Raw genomic sequence first — 21,154 nt, 5'->3', positions numbered from 1 at the left:
GCAAACACTTCAGTTTCTAATTTCTCCCTCTTCCTCCTCTCCTGGGACAGTCCCTCTCAAACGCCTTCTTCCAAAAGAAACTCTAATAGATACACACAGAAAAACAAGGTCTGTGATTGACTTCTTTTTTTAAATTAACAAAGTAAATGTTTGAAATGAAGCAAAACAAATAGACTTCCCTACACCCAAAGAAAAAGACTCCCATGATGGAATACAAAAAAGAAAAAGAAAATACTAAATTATTGGCTTGTCAATTCATTGATTTCTCTGAGACTCAGTTTCAGTATCTATAAAATATTGTATTTAATTATTTCTAAGATCCCATCCAGTTCTGGATTTATGATCTTATGAGATTACTCTAAATTGAAAAAAAAAAGAGGAGAAAAAAGTACATTCAATCTGGATTTTTTTTAATATATATTATATACACAGTGCCTACAACTTGTAGGAATTAATTTTTTTGTTTTTTTTCTTTCTTTTTTGCCTTGTCCCTCAGTTGTATTGTTTTTGTTTCTGATTTTTTGGCCACATGTATAAGCATTAAACTGAACATAAATATACCTTTTGTGCTCCTTAAGAAAATATGTCTAAAGACCAGAACTTGGAAAAGTAAAAATGAATGAGAGTTATTCCAGTGAAGAGGAAGGAAATGGAATCATGGATTCTTAAGTATTTAGCCTATTCATCCACACCTCAGGGGAGGATTCGAGCTAGCCAATAAAGCAGAATCAGTTCCAAAAAAAATTATTTTCTTTAAAGATTAAATCTATGAACCTTCAAAGGATCTGTGATTTCTTCAGTATGGTGATTCTCTCCATTACTGCAGTTCTCAATTAATCTATTACTTGGTTTTTTAAAATTGCTACAGAATTATTAAAGGCAATTTAAAGAACTTAAAAGATTTTCCCAGGGTCACCCAGCTAGCGAGTATCAGAAATATTTCTGACCAGATATTTCTTACCCCATCTCTAAAGTTGAACATCTAACATAACCAATGTGTAAATTTGTTACACTTCACTAAACTAATTTTTTATGAGGATTCTATTGGGAATGGGCAGAGAAAGTAGGAGGTGATGATGATGTACAAAAAAGAAAAAGAGAAAATTATCAACAATAAATATTTTTAAGAAGAGGGGAAAAAATAAAAATTAGTTGGGTTTTGAGAAGAGATGGGAAGTGTAGAGAAGTGATGGATTCAGCAACAATGCCTACAAGCTGATGAGCAAGAGGATTTGGTTTATGAGCAACTGCTGTACTTCTAGCCAAGGTGAGATGGAAGATGAGGACAGAGGAAGGAAACAAGTATTTATTAAGTATTGACTGTGTCCCAAGTTCTATGTTAAGCACTTTATAGAGAGCATCTTATTTTATTGAGGCAGGAAGACCTAGTCTCAATGAGAAACAAAATCTCAGTCTACTGAGGTGATAATAGGTAAGCAAGCATGAACAAACAAGATATATTCAGGCTATATATAACACCAGGTTATCTTTTGTATAGGTTTTATTTAATTACACTTTCTCCTCCTGAGACATCTGAGTCCATTGAGGTGAGTGAGGCTGGTGACTTTGCATAAACCTCTCTTCCTCAAATCCAATTCAATTGCATGTAATGACATCAGATTCCTGATATCTTGGTCCTTTCAAGAACAAAGGACAAACAACAACAAGAACTACAAAAATCTGATTTCAACACTAGTCTGTGTTCTCTTTAGTTCAAGACTATTTAGGTTACTGCTCATTAAGAGAGACTTTGTTGATCCAGGCTTGAATATCATTGTTGCCCAGTAGCATTTGATCATCCTTTCCTAAGGACATAAATCCTAATCTCCATAGAAACTCCAAATAACACATAATCTCACTTTGGAGAGCCCCCCCCAAAACAAAACAAATCCTCTAAAGAGACCCCAACGGCTTCCAGTCCAGAAACCATATCACCCTGCCTCCTATATTCAATACCCTATAAAAAGACTTGCTCTCCCACTACCCACTGTTGGAGTCTGTTTGGATCCAGCCCACTGCTGTTCCTTCCTTCAATAAACAGTTTTGCATTTACTTCCATTTACTCCTTTTTATGGAGAGTTCACCTTTTGACCTTTCACTGTTGACAAATTAAACAGAAAAAAAATCATTGCCATTGTATAGGTTCGGTAAGATTAACAAGAGCAAATATGCATCTTACTAACCAAAAAATCATCTTGGCAGTATAATACATGGATGCTTTTGTGCTTCAAAACTTTACTCAAATATTGGAACATTGTGAGGCTACCATGATGATATTCAAGAATTTTGTAATTTCATTTGGTGCCAAAACCCAAACCCAGGAGAGGAGGAACAGGAACAGGGAATCCTGAAGGCTCTTGAGCTCCAGCTGACTCTCTGATCTTGCCTAAGGGAACGCTTATGTTCCTCCTCCTCTCCTTTGATGGTGATCAATTTAAGGGACATCAGGGCATGTCCCCCTCTGTGGCAGCTGGGAATGAAAAAGCCAACCAGGAGGCCAAAGAGGAGGCACACCAACCCTATACACACCTTCAATTAGTTACCTTGCCTTTTCTGAATTCAGAATAGACAGTGGATGAAAAACAAGCTCACCTCTCTAAAGGGGCAATGTGGCAAAGGTCCTGGCTAACTCAGAATGGCTGCCTTCTTCCCAAAAAGCAAGCAGACACCTTTCTTTCTTACTTTCCATGTCGGACATAAACTCCTCCTCCAGTTTCTCTCCCACTGATTAGTGCTCCCTCTCTTGACACTCTTTTGAGATTTACCAAAGATTGTTGTATCTGTAACTACACCTACCCTCAAGGGGACCTTTGAATCCCACCTTGTTTCCCAGTCCACCAAGCCCATGGCCATGTCCCTGACCATGACCCATGGCAAGTCTAGCCCTTTCAGGTTCTCTTTCACTTTGGCACAGAGAGAGGAATGAGTTTGCACACCTTTTCTCTCTCCATCTTGGAGTAAGCTTTAGATTCCTCTGTGGGAATGCTGTATACCTATGTCTTCCTATTAACTGGACAGGTATTTGTCCAGTTCACATTGAGGTGACAGCTAACAATCAGTCCCTTCCTGTCCCCCTCAAGACACATGCAGGGTACTGAAGGGCTCTGTCTCTCATTCCTTTCTTTTTTTTCTGTCTTTTTTGTTGGTAAGGCAGTGAGGTTAAGGTCACACAGCTAGGCAATTATTAAGTGTCTGAGATAAGATTTGAACTCAGGTCCTCTTGACTCCAGGGCAGTGCTCTATCCACCTAGCTGCCCTTTATTCTTTTCTTAGTAGTTATAGGCATCCTTTCTGGTGTGATCATGGGGGTAGGTGGTATCATAACTTCTCTCTATTATTTTCATCAGATATCACAAGACCTTCAGGAAAGTCTTGATGATATAGCCAAAAGTCTTCTATAAATTCAAGATCAGCTGAATTCCCTAGCTGCTGTAACCTTACAAAACAGACAGGGCTTGGACTTACTGACAGCAGAAAAAGGAGGCCTCTGTTTCTTGATGAAGAATATTATTTCTATGTTAATAAGTCTGGATTGGTTCCAGATGCTGCTAAAAAATTGGCTGATAGGATCTCAAGTTGACACTTGGTTCAGTTGATTTCAGTCTTTCCACATACTCCCTTGACTCCTTCCCATATTAACCCCACTAATCATGGACTTCTTGGCACTCTTCTTAGGTCCTCCTTTGTTTTGGATGCTTACATCCTTCATCCATAAAATAATGAACACTGCAACATCTCAGATGACCAAATCCATGATGCTACTTGGGGCACAAGGATACCAACAGTTCCATCCTTTACCGTTTGCTGTACCTGATGATATCATCCCTCTCAGTTCCAGAAGAACTGACTTCTGATCCCAATCCTCCTTAGTAAAATTAAAAGAAGGCTGGAATGTTGGATCCAGTACTGTTTCATTGTTGCCCAGTAAAGCCCCATTGATTATCCTTTCCTAAGGACATGAACCTTAACCTCCATAGAAACTCCAAACAACACACAATCTCACCTTGGTGGACCCCCCCCAAACAAAACAAATCCTCCAAGAAGACCCCAACAACTCCCAGTCCATAGAAACCATACCATACTGCCTCCTATATCCAATACACTATAAAAAGACTTGCTCTCCCACTGCCCACTGTTGGAGTTTGCTCTGACCCAGCCTGCCCGCCATTCCTTCCTTCAATAAATAGTTTTGCATTTACTTCCATTTATAGTGCTATCTTCCTTTATACCAAGGGTTCACCCTTTTGACTTTCTCTGTTGACAAATTAAACAGGAAAAAAACATTGCTATTGTCTAGATTTGGTTAGATTATCAAGAGTAAACATGAACCTTACTAACCAAAAGGTTATCTTGGCAGTATACCACATAGATGCTCTTGTGCTATACTCAAATATTGGAACTATACTCAAATATTGGTACATTGTGAGGCTACCATGATGAGAGTCAAAAATCTTGTAATTTTAGGGATAACAAGGTGCTGAGTCAACATTTAGCCTGTGAATTTTGTGCAGGGTTACTGAAATAATGGTCTCAAAAGATTTAAAACCAGAAAGGTGACAGGATCCTAGATCCCTAGGGATCACCTATCCAACTCCTCCATTTTACAGACAAGGAAACAACGGGTCTTGAAAAGGGAAGTGACTCGCTTAAGACTAACCAGCTGGAAGGAAGAAGATGAGTCTGGAGAAGGGTCTGGAAGGCTAGAGTTGATTACATGGACTTCAAGCAGAGCTAGGTCCAAGTTCCAGATTTGAAGTCAGAAAAAGTTGAAACAATAGTGTGTATTTTCTTTTGCTTCCTCCAGATTCTGGAAATTAGTTGATCCTCAGCAACAACAGCTGGACAGATTTACAGACTTCACAAGGGGAGATTTGGAACATCTAAATGAGAAGAGATCAATGTCCATTTCATCTGTCTCTACCCTTTTCGTGTTCCTCAAGATGACTAAAATGGGTTTAATCATAGGTAGCCTTATAAATAATGTAATTCAGGGGGCAGTGGGAAAGTTCCCCTATCACATCATGCCTCTATCACGCCTGACTCTTAACATTTCCTGAAAATCCTTTAAAAGCAGAAAAGGTGTTTCAATAATTAGGGACAAAAGCCTAGAGGGTAAATGCCTAATCTCTTTTGATCCAACATGAATGTATTGGAATACTTTTGTGTATAAGAAATGAAGAGTAGGCAAAATTCAGAAAAACCTAGGAAAACATGAAATAATAATGCTAAGTGAAGTGATCAGAACAAGTAGAGAACACTGTAGACAGTAATAGCAAAATCATGCAATAATTAGTTATGAGTGACTTAGCTATTCTTTGCAATACAATGATCCAACACAATTCCACAAGAATCATGTTGGAAAATGTTATCCACAAGCATAGAAAGAACTGAATGCAGATTGAAGCATGCTATTTTCACTTTTTCTTTTTTCTTTGTGGATTTTTTCTTTTAATATTTCACAAAATTACTAATGTAGTCAATTGTTTAACAAGTTTGCCTATATATATATATATATATATATATATATACATATATATATGTATAATCTGCATTAGATTGCATGCCATTTTGGAGGAGGGGAGAAAAATTTGGAACTCAAAAATTACAAGTAATTAAAAAAATAAAATATTATCATATTTTAATAATTTAAATAAATGCCTGGTAGATTCACCAACAAATATAAGATAAAGACATTTGAGTCAGTTTCTTAGAATGAATGGACCAATTTTTAATTAAAAAAAATCTTTTTTTTTGTTCCAAGGCTTAGAAATTTCAAAATTGAAACATTTATGATCCTTCAGAATTATAGAAAAAATTGGACTTAGCACCATGTTAGTGTTAAACATAATTTTCTTCGGTTAAAAATGAAATAACAAAATAAATTTTATAAATGAAGTTTTATTCTCTAGGATCTTACCAAAAAACCATGGGTGGATGACATCTTTACAAATTCCAACTTGGAGGTATTTTATACAGAAAGGACAAAGAATCATAAAGCTGAGTCAGGTAACCAATGAAAGTTCACATAGATGATGTATTTTTGCAATATGATCCTCTCATATCTTATTTACTTCAAATTCCTATTGACAAGAATCTCACTTAGGCTGGAGAGTAAATATTTACAATAGCCATAGGATTTCCCCTTTCCTCATCTAAGATATCTCTTCTCTTGTGGTTTATTGATCCAGGTAAAAGAATTTATTGGTGCTTTCACTGAGTTTTCAAGGTAGTATTGACATAGGCCAAGTCAACATTTTAGATGTGGGAGACAGGCCTTACATGGCAGACTGACATTTTTACACAACGAGTTGACATTCAGATTTATAACTATTAGTTAAAGGTTAAGAGACTTAATTTTTATCAAAAATATAGAATTAAAGAGTATCAGACTTAGATATTTCCCCCATTTTGATCTGAATAGACTTAAATGTCATTTGTAGATCAATCAGATAAAGATTTAAGGAGATGAAGGGAACATTGAAGGGAAAAAATATTAACATATCTCTTGGCACTTAACTTTTCCAAGAAATATGAGCAGGTAAAAATTAAATCCATAACAACACATAAAGTGGGCAATACAATTACAATGTCAAGAGGCAAATTACAGATATTCAAAGGGAGTAATCCTCTTTTGATGATATAGATCATAAAGATAAAGCAGCAAGCAGCAAGGAAAGATTTCAGATTCATTTCTTTTGGAATCACCATATGCAGTTCTTTATGCAGTTCTATGACTTAGTATGTTGCTTCAGAGATTTCTCTTCAATTCAGGTTACTTGGGGCAGCTAGGTGGTGCAGTGGATAAAGAATGGGCCCTGGAGTCAGGAGTACCTGGGTTCAGATCCGGTCTCAAACACTTAATAATTACCTAGCTGTGTGGCCTTGGGCAAGCCACTTAACCCCATTTGCCTTGCAAAATCCTAAAAGAAAAAAAAAACTTAAGTTTTTAACAGAAAGGAAAAATCTCTACAAGCAACCTGAATTGTTTTGTTTTGTTATTGTAATTATTAAGTGTTTGAGGTCCGATTTGAACTCAGGTACTCCTGACTCCAGGGCTGGTGCTCTATCCACTGCGCCACTTAGCCACCCCAAAACTTAACATTTTAAGCAAGTAAGCAAGTCAACTTACTGTTATCATTACCAGAAAATGAAATTCTGGAATCCTTTAGTTGAAGATGATTCACAATTTGATTTCTCAATTGCCTTATTGATATTTATAGAAAACTGAGTTATAAATAGAGATTAATTGGCATTATTATTTTTGTTATTCCCCCTTTTGGAGGATGCTCTTCCACTTAACAAACTAAACTTCTATAACAATGAGGTTTTCTACTGCCTAACTGGCTATTAGAATTTTGATAAATATCAGCCAAAATTACTAAAATTTCTATACCTGATTTTAATATTATCTGACTTGATTATAGCAATTTACTATAAAGATGAGGGATATAAAAGAAAGGAAAATGGTCCCTAATGTATTTAAATGTCTGACCAGGTGGAGGTCATGTGGGAGAAGCCAAGTGCCCCAAACCAGATCCTCAGTCTGCCAGGTGAAACATTTTCTGAAAGTCACATTCTTGGGAGTGCAACCTCAGACCACACTGAAAAATCACCCTTTCAATTCTTATCTATTCACCTGAAAATTTAGAAAAAACCCTCTCCTTTGGTTTTTTTTCCCCCTGGCTTCTACAGACTATGGTCCCCTAGAAAACCAATTTTCATTCCTGTGAAATTTTTTTTAATAGCAATTTCCCATAATCAGACAGAGATTCATTTCTATACTTTATAGACTAAAGGATCTGAAAAATGACATGTATTGATTATGAACATATAGTGGTAATAATAAATATTACAGGAAAAATCATAAAATGTTATCCATGTCACATTGGTGATTTTACAACAAAAGGCTTGGAATATATAAAATATAGAAAGAAATTTAAAAATTTTTTCTTATTAATATGCTTAAGCACTTGTATATATAGCAAGCAACACATACAATGGTGATATTGTAGGAAAAAATGGAAAGAAGATGAGTAGTAATAAAATTTAAAGTATAGTAACCCCAACTTTTATATATTTATATACATATTTGGTTGAGAAAATTATAATACATTTGATTATTACAAAATTACTACTACCGTAAGTTTTTTTTCCCCCTAATCTTACTTCCCTCCTCCCACCCCTCACAAAAGGCAATTTGTCAGTCTTTACATTGTTTCTATGGTATACATTAATTCAAATTGAATGTGATGGAAAAGAAATATATCTTTAAGGAAGAAACATAAAGTATAAGAGATAGCAAGATCAGATAATAAGATATCAGTTTTTTACTACCATATTTTAAAATTCAAAATTACTATTACAAATTATACTAAGAATCATACCAAATCTTGTATCCAACTACCCTGTTTGAGTCAAAGGGGTGCAGAATGCCATGTGCATACTAAAAAAGAAAGAGGGTCCTTTAACTTTACATTTCCTCAGAGCATATGAAGGAAAATTCTTTATTCCTCATTTGGCCATGGGTCAAATATCTGGTCATTTATCCATTCCATGTGATATGACTACAGATATCATTATCTTATTCATTAAAGTAGAACATCTAGTAATTTCATGAGTTTATTCACTTCTACCCAAATATATTTTTATCAATCTTAAAAAAGGAAATGAGATTTCCTCAGGAACTCAATCATAGACATGATAATTTCAAAACATATGTTTCTACTTACAAACTTTAAATGCTGTTAATATTAACCCAATAGAAAATTATTTTCACAACTAGTAATCTTAAAAGAAAATATAAACTTTTCTATGCCAGCTATAAGCAAATATTATCACATTATTTGCAGTAAATTAGCTTAGAGATTTGAAGATTTAGTAGATCTTATATTAAAAAACTTTTACAAAAGTTTTTTCTAAGTTCTCTTTAAAAAAAAACATTCCTGATGTTAAAAAGGACAATACATTAATTATGAACTTATAAAGTAATGGACATCTCTATAATTCAATCTTAAAGAAAAAATAAATCTTGAAATTGGAATTTATCAAACCTAAATTAGTATAAAAATTTATTTTTAGGCATTATAAATTAATCTCATAAAGTTCTTCATAGGCAATAAACCAAATTACCACAGAACTTCCAAATACTACCTTCCTTGAACTCAGGAGTATTTACAAAAGGAAGTGTCTGTTGGTTTAAGATAGGGAGAAAAATACCTAACTAAACTTACAAACAAACTTAAATCAAATATCTTTAAAATATTAGCTTTAAAGAGTGACATCATATGAATAATCCACTTATTGGCAATTAAGTTCATTAAAATTAATAAAATCAGGTGGTTAAAATTGTTAAATGCTCATCAGATTTCCTTGGAGAAAAATTCTTTTTTTTTTAGATTTTTCAAGGCAATGAGGTTAAGTGACTTGCCCAAGGCCACATGGCTAGGTAATTATTAAGTGTCTGAGGTCAAATTTGAACCCAGGTACTCCTGACTCCAAGGCCAGTGCTCTATTCACTGCGCCAGCTAGCCACCCCCGAGAAAAATTTTTGATAAAGATTTATGACCTGATGATTCTAAAAATCCTTTATCCTTATGATTACAAGATTTTTTTGTACTTAACAATCTTTTGAATTCATAAATAAAATGTCAAAAACTGTGGTTATAAGTAATAATAATATATAAAAATTTAGTTTGTCTTGATTCATTTATTCTCTTTGTTTATAGCACTATTTTAAACTCCCAATTATTGAGCAATATTTGTTAATATTAGAACATTCATGAACATTACAATATCATAATCCAAATAAGTATTTTTCAACTTAAAAACCCTCTCAATGTGTATATTTAGTAATGCACAGAAACAATGTATATACTTAGTAATACACAGAAAATCAATCCATATGTGATTCTCTAATTAAAAAGGTGATTGCATTTTTAATGCTTTTCTTAATTTATATCTTCCTGTTACTTTTTTTCCTTCAGAACTAAATTTTGCATTAAATCAAACCAAAATCTGGATTTATAGGTCCTTAACTCCTGCTACATAAATTCCTCTTTTTTTTCAACCCCTCAAAAGCCTTTTCTTTATGTAGTTTCCAATTGAAAAATAGTTAATATCAGAATAAGATTTTTAGCTTACATTCTTTATTCTGAAAGTAACACTTGAGTATTTAATAAGAACTCAACAACCAGCATTGTTTAGAGAGACAATTTTTAGTAGAACAAAGATTGTGCAGTGTCATCCTTTGTTGTGAGATTTTTAGGGACTCTGAACTAGCTCTCCCAACCCCCCCCCCAAATAATCCAGTGACCACTTCTTAGTTCTCTGGCCCAGTGAAGATTAAAGAAGAGCTGCTGGGGGAGCACACACACACACACACACACACACACACACACACAACACAGAAACTTCTAATATAAAGTAGCATTATTATTATAAGGTTTTTTTTAAACAGGCTAATTATGATGTTAAGACTGGTCAGAAAATAATTTTCAATTTTGTAATTTTGCTATCTCTTATATTTTATTTTTTTCCCAGAGTAAAGAAGTATTTATTAAATGCCCATTATACATTAGACACTTTACAAATATTATCTCATTTGACCCCACAGCCCTGGGATGGGGGGATATTTACCCCCATTTTACAGTTTAGGGAACTGAGGTAGGTGACTTGTCCAGGGTCATGAGTTAGTATAGGACTGCATTTGAGCTGCTTTGTCCACACAGAATCCTTTGACTCTTTCTTTCCTCCATGGACCAGCTCTTCAAATACTTGGACATATCTGACACGTTCTTTCTGAATCTTGGCTTCAATGACTGCCATAAGGCTATGGACTGGAGGCCCTTCACTGTCCTGGTTGTCCCCTTAGGGATCTTCACAGCTCACCAACATCCCTCTTAGTCCACACATCCGGAACAGAACACAATACTTCAGCAGAGGTCTGATGGTGGCCGAGGAAACTGAGAAAGGCACCTTTCTCTTCTTGGAAACTATGCCATTCTTTTTTTTTTTTAATTAAAGATTTTATTTGCGTTTTACAATTTTTCCCCAAACTTACTTCCCTCCTCCCACCCCCACGGAAAGCAATCTGTTAGTCTTTACTTTGCTTCCATGTTGTTCATTGATCCAAATTGAGGATGCTGTATCTCTTATATTTTATTTTTTCCTTAAGGATATGATTTCTCTCTCAAACATTCAATTTGGAGCAATGTAAAGCATGGAAACAATGTTAAAGACTATCAGACTGCCTTCTGTGGGGGTTGGGGGGAGAGAAGCCAGATTAGAGGGAAAATTGTAAAATTCAAAAGTAAATAAATTTTTAAAAAAGAAAAATAGTCAATGCCATATTGGGCCACTTAAAAAAAATAAAACATTGGTCCAGAATGGAGCTGGAATTAAAAAAATTACAGACCTCTTTCCTCTCAAGGAACACATCTGACTATAGACCAAGAACCTATTTTCCAGACTTCTTTCCTTCCAAGGAGCACATCTGAATCTAAATAGAAGCTCTGTCCCTCCTCAGATTCCCATCTAGTAGAGTCACAGAACCATTACTGCTAACCATAATGTTCCTAGACTTAAAAAGGAAATAACAAAGTTAGTTTTATAAATAAAGCTTTATTCTCTAGAATTTTTTTGTGGTTAAGTGACTTGACCAACACAAATAAGCAATTATTATGTGTCTGGGGCTGAATTTGAATTCAGGTCCTCCTGACTCCAGGGTTGGTGCTCTATCCATTGTACCACCTAGCTGCCCCTATTCTCAAGGATCTTACCCAAAACCCATGGGTACATGGCATCCTTACATGCCATGGCTTATAAATGCCAACCTCAATACAAAATTTGGGGGGCATTTTATACAGAAAGGACAAAGAATCATAAAACTGAGTCAGGTAATCAATGAGATTTCACATAAATGACATAATTTTATAATATGATACTCTCATATCTTATAATATTTGTTTCAAATTTTTATTGATAAGCATTCCCACTTAGGAGAGGAAATGTTTACAAATAATAATAGAATTGTTCTCTCCTCATCCCAGATATCTGTTATCTTGAGGTTTCTTGATCCAAATGAAGTAATTTATTGGTGATCTCTCTGAGCTGATCAGACAGTATTGACAAGTTAAGTCAACATTTTAGATGTAGGTGACAGGCCTTTCATAGCAGACTGACATTTTTATACCCTAAGACAACATTCAGATTTTTAACTATTAGTTAAAGACTGAGACCAATTTTTGATCAGAAATATAGAAATAAAGTGTCAGATTTTAGATAGAATGGATCAATTTTAAAATTAAAAAAAATTTGTTCCAAGGCTTGGAAATTTCAAAATTGAAACATGTAGGATTAGAAATAACTAAATTTAGCACTTGTTAGCAAGAATAATGAATTAAAATGAGGAAAAATGGGATGGACCATACTTCATTCTCCGTACAGCTCTACCACAGGTGAGCTCTTCCCCTGAGCTGAAATTATTCCCTTTTTTATCTCCTTTTCCCCAGAAGTTTTCCTATTTCTAATTTTCCTATATTTCAAAATCTTTACCATGATCTCAAGTGAATTGATGTTTTGTTAACCTAAAATTAAGAGCTAAATAACAGAGTTAAAATAGCATAATAATAGTAAACAAATATAATAGTAAAAAAAAATAGATTGGACACAAAGTTTTATTTTTCTGGGAATTATCCACTACCATTAGGTAATGGAGACCATCTCAGAATGAACTCCCTAAACTGAGTGAGAGCAGGAAATTTATACTGTAGTAAAAAGAGGGAAATGATATCCTTAAATGATAAATTTGCCTGGAAACCATTCTACTATTTGATCTCAGAGGACCATCCTTCTGCAATTCTATTTTCTTTGAGGGAGGTAACATTCTTTCGAGTTTAAGTATCAGGAGAGCAGGGTGAATACTTGTTTTTGAAGATTAAAGGTGAACTGAATGTTTTCTCGATTTAAGGATAGCCAGACAAAATTTTCTTTTCAAATAATAAAGGCATTAAAGAGGGCAGGACAAGTCTTCTTTTTCAAAGTCTAAGGAGGACACATTCCATTCCTCACAATAGCTAAAAGAATATCAACCTTCAACCAGGAAAATAGTATAAAAGCTAATAGTAAATATTATATTTTTAACAGTTTCAAGCTGGGTATATTTGTTCTGGGTATATTTAAGGCCCCTTGGCTTTGGGTTAAAAACAAACAAACAAGCAAGTAAACTACTATTTATGATCTTGTAGCCACTGGTTACCTGAGTTCAATTCTGCCTATGAGGATTCATTATTCAGACTCGGGAAAGCAAGGGTGGAAAGAAAATAAAAATTTATTAAAAGAAGTTACAACACATAAGAAAATGGTGGTTTACAAATTACAGGTTTTCTTTACCTAGCTGTGTGACCTAAGGCAAATCATTTAACCCCACTGACTTGCAAAAAAACCCCAAACAAACAAAAACAAAAACATAATGATTACAAATTTTGTTTCTGTTACATTCATAATTCACTACATTTTGTCAATTTGCATCTCAAGGGTAGGAAACCTCCACCCAGTTTAACAAGATTCAGCAGTCTTTAAGATTACAAATTTTGTTTCTGTTACAATCATAATTCTCTTTATCTTTTCTTGCATTAGTTGGATTGCGCACTGTACATCAGAGAAATGAGAAATACCTCTGAGCTTTGAGCTAATGTACTTAGTGACTCCTATAGGCAAAATAAAATCTTAGAAAATATTTCAATTCTATTATTCTCTCTTCCTCCATCTTTTCCCTGAAAAAAAGTGACCAAGGAATTATTGGTGACTCTAAAGTCAGAAACTAATTTTTTTCTGGCCTGGATCTGTGATTTCATTGGTATATGGAAGAGATATTTTCCTGAGAGGAAAAAACTACTCTACTAATTCAGATTGGCAACTCTTTTGCCAGTCATAGCTTTAGAGAATTGCTTAGAATAGTTGAACTAAAAGAGTAAATGTTTTGCTTGGTTCAGGCAGATAGTTTGTATCCAAGGCTGTCCTTGAACCTAGGTCTTATTCTTGTTGAGGCCAGCTCTTACCATACCACATTGCCTACTTTTATAGTATTAGATCATTTTTTGGGAATAATCTATACTGAGGGCATCTTTTATAAAGGTAAAAGGTGACAGGTAGGCAGGTCACATAGTCACATAATTAACTTGAAAATAGATCAAAGAAGGTATCACATTGTTTCTGTCTGTCAGCTACCAACACATGGCAGTATAAGGAAACTAGAAGGAGAACCAGGGGACCTGGGTTCCAATTCTCAGCTCTGCCAATTTCTACCTGTGTGACCTTAGGAAAGTCATTTAATCTCTCTCAGTCTCAGTTTGTTTATAATGAGGGGGTTGGACTAAATGACCTTTTAAAAAAATTTTATTTATTTAAGGCAATGGGGTTAAGTGACTTGCCCAAGGTCACACAACTAGATAATTGTTAAGTGCCTGAGGCTGAATTTGAACTCAGATCCTCCTGACTCCAAGGCCCGTGCTCTATCCCCTAGTGCCACCTAGTTGCCTCCCTAAATGATTTTTGAGATCCCTTCCAACTCTGTGATTCCCATTAAACACTATATGCAAAAAGTAATTGTAAACCCAAGCTTAACTGAACTCTGGCCTGTCTCCAATCTGTTTATCACAAAATCATGATCTGAGTTTGTTTCTCACAGACATCAAAAAATAAGCTGAAATTCTGTTTTGTCTTATAATTATGCTGCTAGGATTGAATGGAGACATATTCCAGATGGGCAAACCCTATTTGTAAGGAATGCATTCACCAGAATAGATTCACTCTGATGTGCCCAGGCTATAACCATACCAACCCTACACTCAGATTTCCTTCCATGAATTTGATTGGACTAGCTGTGCCAGGGCCATAACAACATGCCAAGGATTACAGTAAAAGGATTATGACCTGCCCAGTTTAGGAGATTATTTGAACAAAAGACCCATATGTGCAATGAAGATTTCATTGCTGAGTCACTTTGAAAGTCCAGCCATGGGGAGTAATAGCTGGACCTTGCTATTGCCAGACCACTCAAATTACCAGTTTTGAGCTAAAGGACACTCCAAACAAGCATGTCCAATCCAATCAAAATGGAACCAGGATGCTTTACAATTCATTGTTCTCATTAACTGTTTTACCTGACTTGTGAGGATGTGTAACTTCAGATCTGTGGGACTGCATGGACTCAGGCTTTTAGAAAAACAAACATATCGCTATATCAGTCCAATTCATGATGTGCCACTAATAAGTCCATGGGTTTGACTGTATTGTGTTCAATTTAATATATACTTTTTTAAAATTGTGTAATAGAAGTTCATATTTCCTTTGACAATCCTTTTTTTGTTCTTTCAGTACTAAATTATTCATGTTTGTTAAGTTAATAATAGAAAATACTTTTTTTTTAAAGCACAAAATAATGGGAGTGGTAGTAGGCTGAATTTAGATTAAGAGAATCTGGGTTTGAATTCTAGCTATGACATTGCCCAAGTTGAATTCCTAGGTGCCCCAGGATTCTATCTCTTCTATTCTTCCTCTATACTATTTTACTTGGTGATTTCATTAGTTCCCACAGATTATATTATCTTCTCTATGTTGTTGATTCTCCACTATACTTATGTAACTTCAACTTTTCTCCTAATCCCCAGATTTATATTTTCAGCTGCCTGTTGGATATCTCTAAATGGATTATCCCATAGACATATTACTCAAGATGTCCAAAAAAGAACTCCTTAACCTACTTTGCAAACTTCCCTATTACTGCTGAGGGCATCAGCATTCTCCTACCCACCCAAACTCTAACCAAGATGTTATCGGTGCTTTCTCATTTTCATTTCCAACTTCCAATCTGTTGCCAAATCCTATCAATTTTACCTTAAGAATTTCTTATCTATTTCTCCTTCTCTCCTCCGATATAGACCCTCATAATCTCATTCCTGGACTATTGCAAAAACTTGCTTGTTGGCCCTGTCTCAAATCTATTTTCTCCCCAGCTTCCACTTGGCTAGCAAATAAGTCTTCCTAGCACATGGTGGGCATGTTAAATGCTAGCTGACTGATTATTCAGGAAGCTCAAATATTTCCCTATTGCCTCCAGGATCAAACATAAAATCCTCTGTATGGGACTCATAGCCCTTTATAACCTGACCTCCTACCTTTTCAGCTCTCTAGAGGGGTCCTATGTACTTATATACTTTGGTATGTATCAACACTGGCCTCCTTACTGTTCTTCAGATAAGATGCTCATTTTACTGATTTCATGTATTTTCACTGACCCCCATGTCTAGAATTCTCTCCCTATCAACTCCCTACCTTGACCTCTTTCAAGTTTCAAGAAACCTTTACAAAATCTCCTTAAAGCTTCTTTCCCTCTTTTGATTATCTCTGATTTATCTTGTAAGTGTATACATAGATATACATACACATATATACATATATATATATATATATATATATAAATTATATATCTTGTTTGTACATCATTATTTCCATGCTTTCTCCCCCATAAGATTGTGAACAACTTGAGAACATGGCCTTTTTATCTTTTCGTATCCTAAGTACAGTGGTATATTGTTGCTCAGTTGTTTCAGTCTTCCTGACACTATTTAGGATTTTCTAGGCAAAGACACTAGAGTGGGTGTGTCATTTCCTTCTCCATTTTATAGCTGAAGAAACTGAGGCAAACAGGAAGAAGTGACTTGCCCGGGGTTACCCTGCTAGTAAGTGTCTGTGGTTGGATTTGAATACATGAAGGTGAGTCTTTCAGATTTCAGACCCAGCTCTCTATGCACTCCACCTATCAACCTGGCTATCTTGCCTGGCATATTAGGTTTTGTTTTTTGTTTTTAGATTTTTCTTTTTCAAGGCAATGGGGTTAAATGGCTTGCCCAAGGCCACATGGCTAGGTAATTATTAAATGTCTGAGGTCGGATTTGAACCCAGGTACTCCTGACTCCAAGGCCGGTGCTCTATTCACTGTGACACCTAGCTGCCCCTGGCATATTAGTTTAATCAAAGTTTGTATATTGGTTAAAAGTGACCTTGAAAAATGAGGGAGCTGACCTAGATCTATAAATTCTTTTCAAGTTCTAATGTTCTAAGCCAACTAGGCCTCAAACTTTGGACTTTTCTCTCTCTCCAAACCCTAATCTATTCTACCTCCTCCCACATTAACTTAATGGAATCATTTTGAATCTATCTCCAATCTCTTTCTAATTAACTGCTGCAGGCCTTGTTCAAGGTTGGATTATCTCTTCCTTGTACTCTAAGACTCTCCTGGGGCTAGAGGTCTTGGTCTCCTGGAGCTGAAAGCACTCATGGTCCTTCAACTGTTAGGAACATCATGAGATGTTCCTTAACTACATACCTACTATTTCTTTTAGACTCTCCTCCTCACCCTTACCCTGTAATCATGGGCCTGACCTCTGACTTTCTTTCCTTCCCTCATGATGATGATGTTTGTCCTTCATTCTTGAAGAGGACCAAGACATCTAGGTAGTGATGTCATGGCAAGCAAATGAATTTGAATTGAGGAGGGGTGGTGGTGCTATGCTAAATCACTTGCCTTACTTTTTGTGTCCAGTGGCCAGATATAAATCAGGATTACTGGAGATGGCCCAGAGTTTTAAGTGACTTGCCCGAGGTCACACAACTGTCTGAGACCATATTTGAACTCAGATTCTTCTATCTCCAGGACTGAGGCTCTATCCACTGCACCATCTAGTTGCTAACCAATGTACAAGTGTATCCCTCTTCTGCCAAATCTTCAAATCAGTGTCAAACAATCAAAACTCCCCTGGAGTTTGCTTCAGTCACAAGAGTAGAGCTAGAGCCCTACTTTGGAATAATGAATAGGATCTAAGGTAGGTTTTTCTATATTTAGTTAGCTAAGGCTGTTTATCACAAAATCTGATTGGTAGTTAGCTTCAAAATTACTGATCAAGTTGCATATAATATTTTGTAATTGGCAGACTAACATTGCAGGGTCTCCAGATGTTTATTAGCTGATTTTAAGGATATACTTGCTGTTCAGTCATATCTGACTGAATATGTAATAGTTCTGTCACTCATTTGGAAGTTTCCTTGGCAAAGATACCAAAGTAGTTTACCATTTCCTTCTCTAGCTCATTTTTTAGATGAAGAAACTGAGGCAAACAGGTTAAATGACTTGCCCAGGTCACAAAGCTAGTAAATGTCTGAGGCAGAATTTGAACTCAGGAAAATGAGTCTTCCTGATTCCAGGTCCAGCACTTTAATAACTATGCCACCTAGGTGCCCTTTAAAAATAGGTTTATTACATTATGCCACAATGGTTCTTATCTTAAATGTTAAAAAAAACCATAGAAAACAACTCAATCAGAAAATGGAGACAAAACCAAATGGAATCAGTCAGATTAAAATGATAAACAACCTTATTTAGGTAATAAAACTTATTCTTATTCACTTTATTTCCCTCCCTTCTTCCTTACCTTCATCAATTTTTGTTCTTTCTTCTAGTCAAGGGGAAGTTTACCTCTAAGCATGTGAAGACCACTTGGCAGAATGGGCAGATAAGAACAATTCATTCCAATGGCTATGAAAATGACTGAAGCAGGCACTATGAACCACTTAGAGCTTGGCTAGTTATTGAAGATTCCAAGGTCATTCATTGCATCCCAGACCATTGCCAATCATCTTAACTTTTGTCTTGTCATCAGATTTCAATGATTCTGGAAGAAAGAGTAAAGTGATGACTTTGTGCAACTCTGCTTCACTTAAATCTAATTTGAACACAAATCAAGACATCACCCTTATGATGTAACCCTTATGATAAACAGTCAGGGTCTCTTCATGGTATTTATATTCCCCGGTGTTTAGCTTGGTAAAATGCAACATTTCCCATAGGATACTTTCAGGAAATCATTTGTAGACTGTTATCTTCCCCAAATCCAAAGAGGCATCTACCATGTAATATTCTAGCAGTCCTTGATTCTGAGAAGTGTTTTCTGTGATTCAAGCAAAGTTGTACCCCATAGTTCCTATATAAGAATAACTGCCCTGCTCCAAGTTTCACTTACACGTTGTGCTTTGGAAATCAAAGAAGGTGATAAATAATCGGAATTTTTGAGTCTTTTGAATCTTAATGAATTTCCCAAAGTGACATTTCTTCAGTTCTTCTCAGGAAAAATCTCAATTTGATTATCTACAGTAATAGCAGTAAGAAGACTGACTATTTAAACTGTGAAACATGTAACAAATTTTGATTTTCCAAGTGATACCCAAGAGTATGCACATTGAATTAGTCATATGGGTTGTGTTGGTGTGGAGGACCTTTGCTTGCTACTTCACTCTTCAATGAGAGGAATGTGAAGATTACCAAGGATTTGATGGATCTTGTTGAAGCTAAACAAGAAGTGCCACCATAGAAAGCATGACTTAAAAACATCACTCTAGGGGAGCATTTGTGGATGTTCTAAGAGTAGTAGATTCAATGGAGGTTTTGATGTCAGAGACTACTGACAAAGTAATCTAGTTGTAGTGGTAGTCATACAAATAGCAGTCATAGTGATGGTGGAGGTGATAGTCTTGGCAGCAGCAGATGATGTGGTGGAGATAGCTATGAAGGCTTCTACAATAGTGATAGATATGGAGAAAATTATAACTCCTGAGAGGTTGACTGATGGGTAATTGAATCTGCTCACAACAGGTCACTCTCCGAAATAAACTATGCTTTTATATAGTTTCAAGAACTCACAGTATATCACCTACTGTGATTCTTTATTGAATTTTTTAAAAGAAAGGTCTAAGTCACAAGAAAGAATGAAAGGAACAATCAGCAGCCCTATTCAGAAGGGAATTTGAATAATTTTGCGACTGTTTATTAGTGCTTTTAACTTTAGGCAACTTTTATTTTGATTTCCTGTTGGCTCAGCATTGTTCAACATATCAATTGTTTGGACAAAATAAATCTACTGAACTTGGGTTAAAATCAAATCTGAAGGGGTGGCTAGGTGGCGTAGTGGATAAAGAACCGGCCTTGGAGTCAGGAGTACCTGGGTTCAAATCTGGTCTCAGACACTTAATAATTACCTAGCTGTGTGGCCTTGGGCAAGCCGCTTAACCCCATTTGCCTTGCAAAAAAAAAAAAAAAAACGTAAAAAAGAAAAAAAAAGAAAAAATCTGGGCACACAGCTATAATTATAAATAGGAATCATTAGTTTATCCAAAAATATTGTGAGGGAAAACTTATGTGGTAGCCTGCATTTGAGCTAGACTGGAATCAGGAAGATTCATCTTCCTGAGTTCAAATTTGGCCTCAGACACTTACTCTCTAGCTGTGTGATTCTGGGAAAGAAACTTAATTCTATTGCCTCAGTTCTTTCATCTGTAAAATGAGCTGGAGAAGGAAATGGCAAACCAAAAAGTATTTCGGCCAATAAAACCTCAAAAGGGATCATTCAGAGTATGAAGCAATTGAACATCAACAACCAATCAGTCACAAGATGTTGTATGAATGCATACATACATTAAAAGCACTTTCTTTTGAAGTTAATGCAAGTAAATAACAATTCTTCTTTAAATGTTTAGGCATATCATTAATGTAAGTCAAACAAGGACAGAGTATTACAGAGAAAGTTTAAAGGTATAATTTGAAATCATTTTTAGGAGAATTTGTCAATATAGAAATTTTTTGTTCGTTTTTTGCAAAGCAGTGGGTTTAAGTGATTTGCCCAGGGTCACACAGCTAGGTAATTATTAAGTGTCTAGGGCTGCATTTGAACTCAGGTCCTTTTGGCTCCAGGACTGGTGCTCCATCCACTGTGCCATCTAATTGCCCTATATAGATTTTTTAAATGCCTGCTATAAAAGAAAATTGAAATGGTAAAACGACAGTAACTGGTCCTCTTAAAGATTCTGACTGATTTTGGTCTAATTAAACATGCTAAAATTAAACAAGAAAGGTATATTATAACATATATATATATATTTGTTTTTTTAAATAAAAGAAAGATGTTATATATTTTGAGTTTTACAATTATTCTCCCACTCTTGCTTCCCTCCCATCACCCCCACAGAAGTCAGTCTGTTAGTCTTTACATTGTTTCCATGGTATACATTGATCTAAGTCGAATGTGATGAGAGAGAAATCATATCC

The 21,154-nt window shown here is 35.5% G+C and overlaps 1 protein-coding gene across 1 annotated transcript in view; it reads left to right on the top strand.

Annotated features, from left to right (window-relative positions):
- LOC141523752 (glutathione S-transferase-like) overlaps positions 1-21,154 on the top strand; it is a 78,782-nt gene that overhangs the window by 16,328 nt on the left and 41,300 nt on the right. The gene's annotated exons all lie outside the window — the stretch shown is intronic.

This window comes from Macrotis lagotis, chromosome 5, assembly GCF_037893015.1.
Source record: "Macrotis lagotis isolate mMagLag1 chromosome 5, bilby.v1.9.chrom.fasta, whole genome shotgun sequence".
Classification (NCBI taxonomy): domain Eukaryota; kingdom Metazoa; phylum Chordata; class Mammalia; order Peramelemorphia; family Peramelidae; genus Macrotis; species Macrotis lagotis.
The sequence above is the reverse complement of the archived record's forward strand: the minus strand, read 5'-3'. Positions and strand labels throughout refer to the sequence as shown.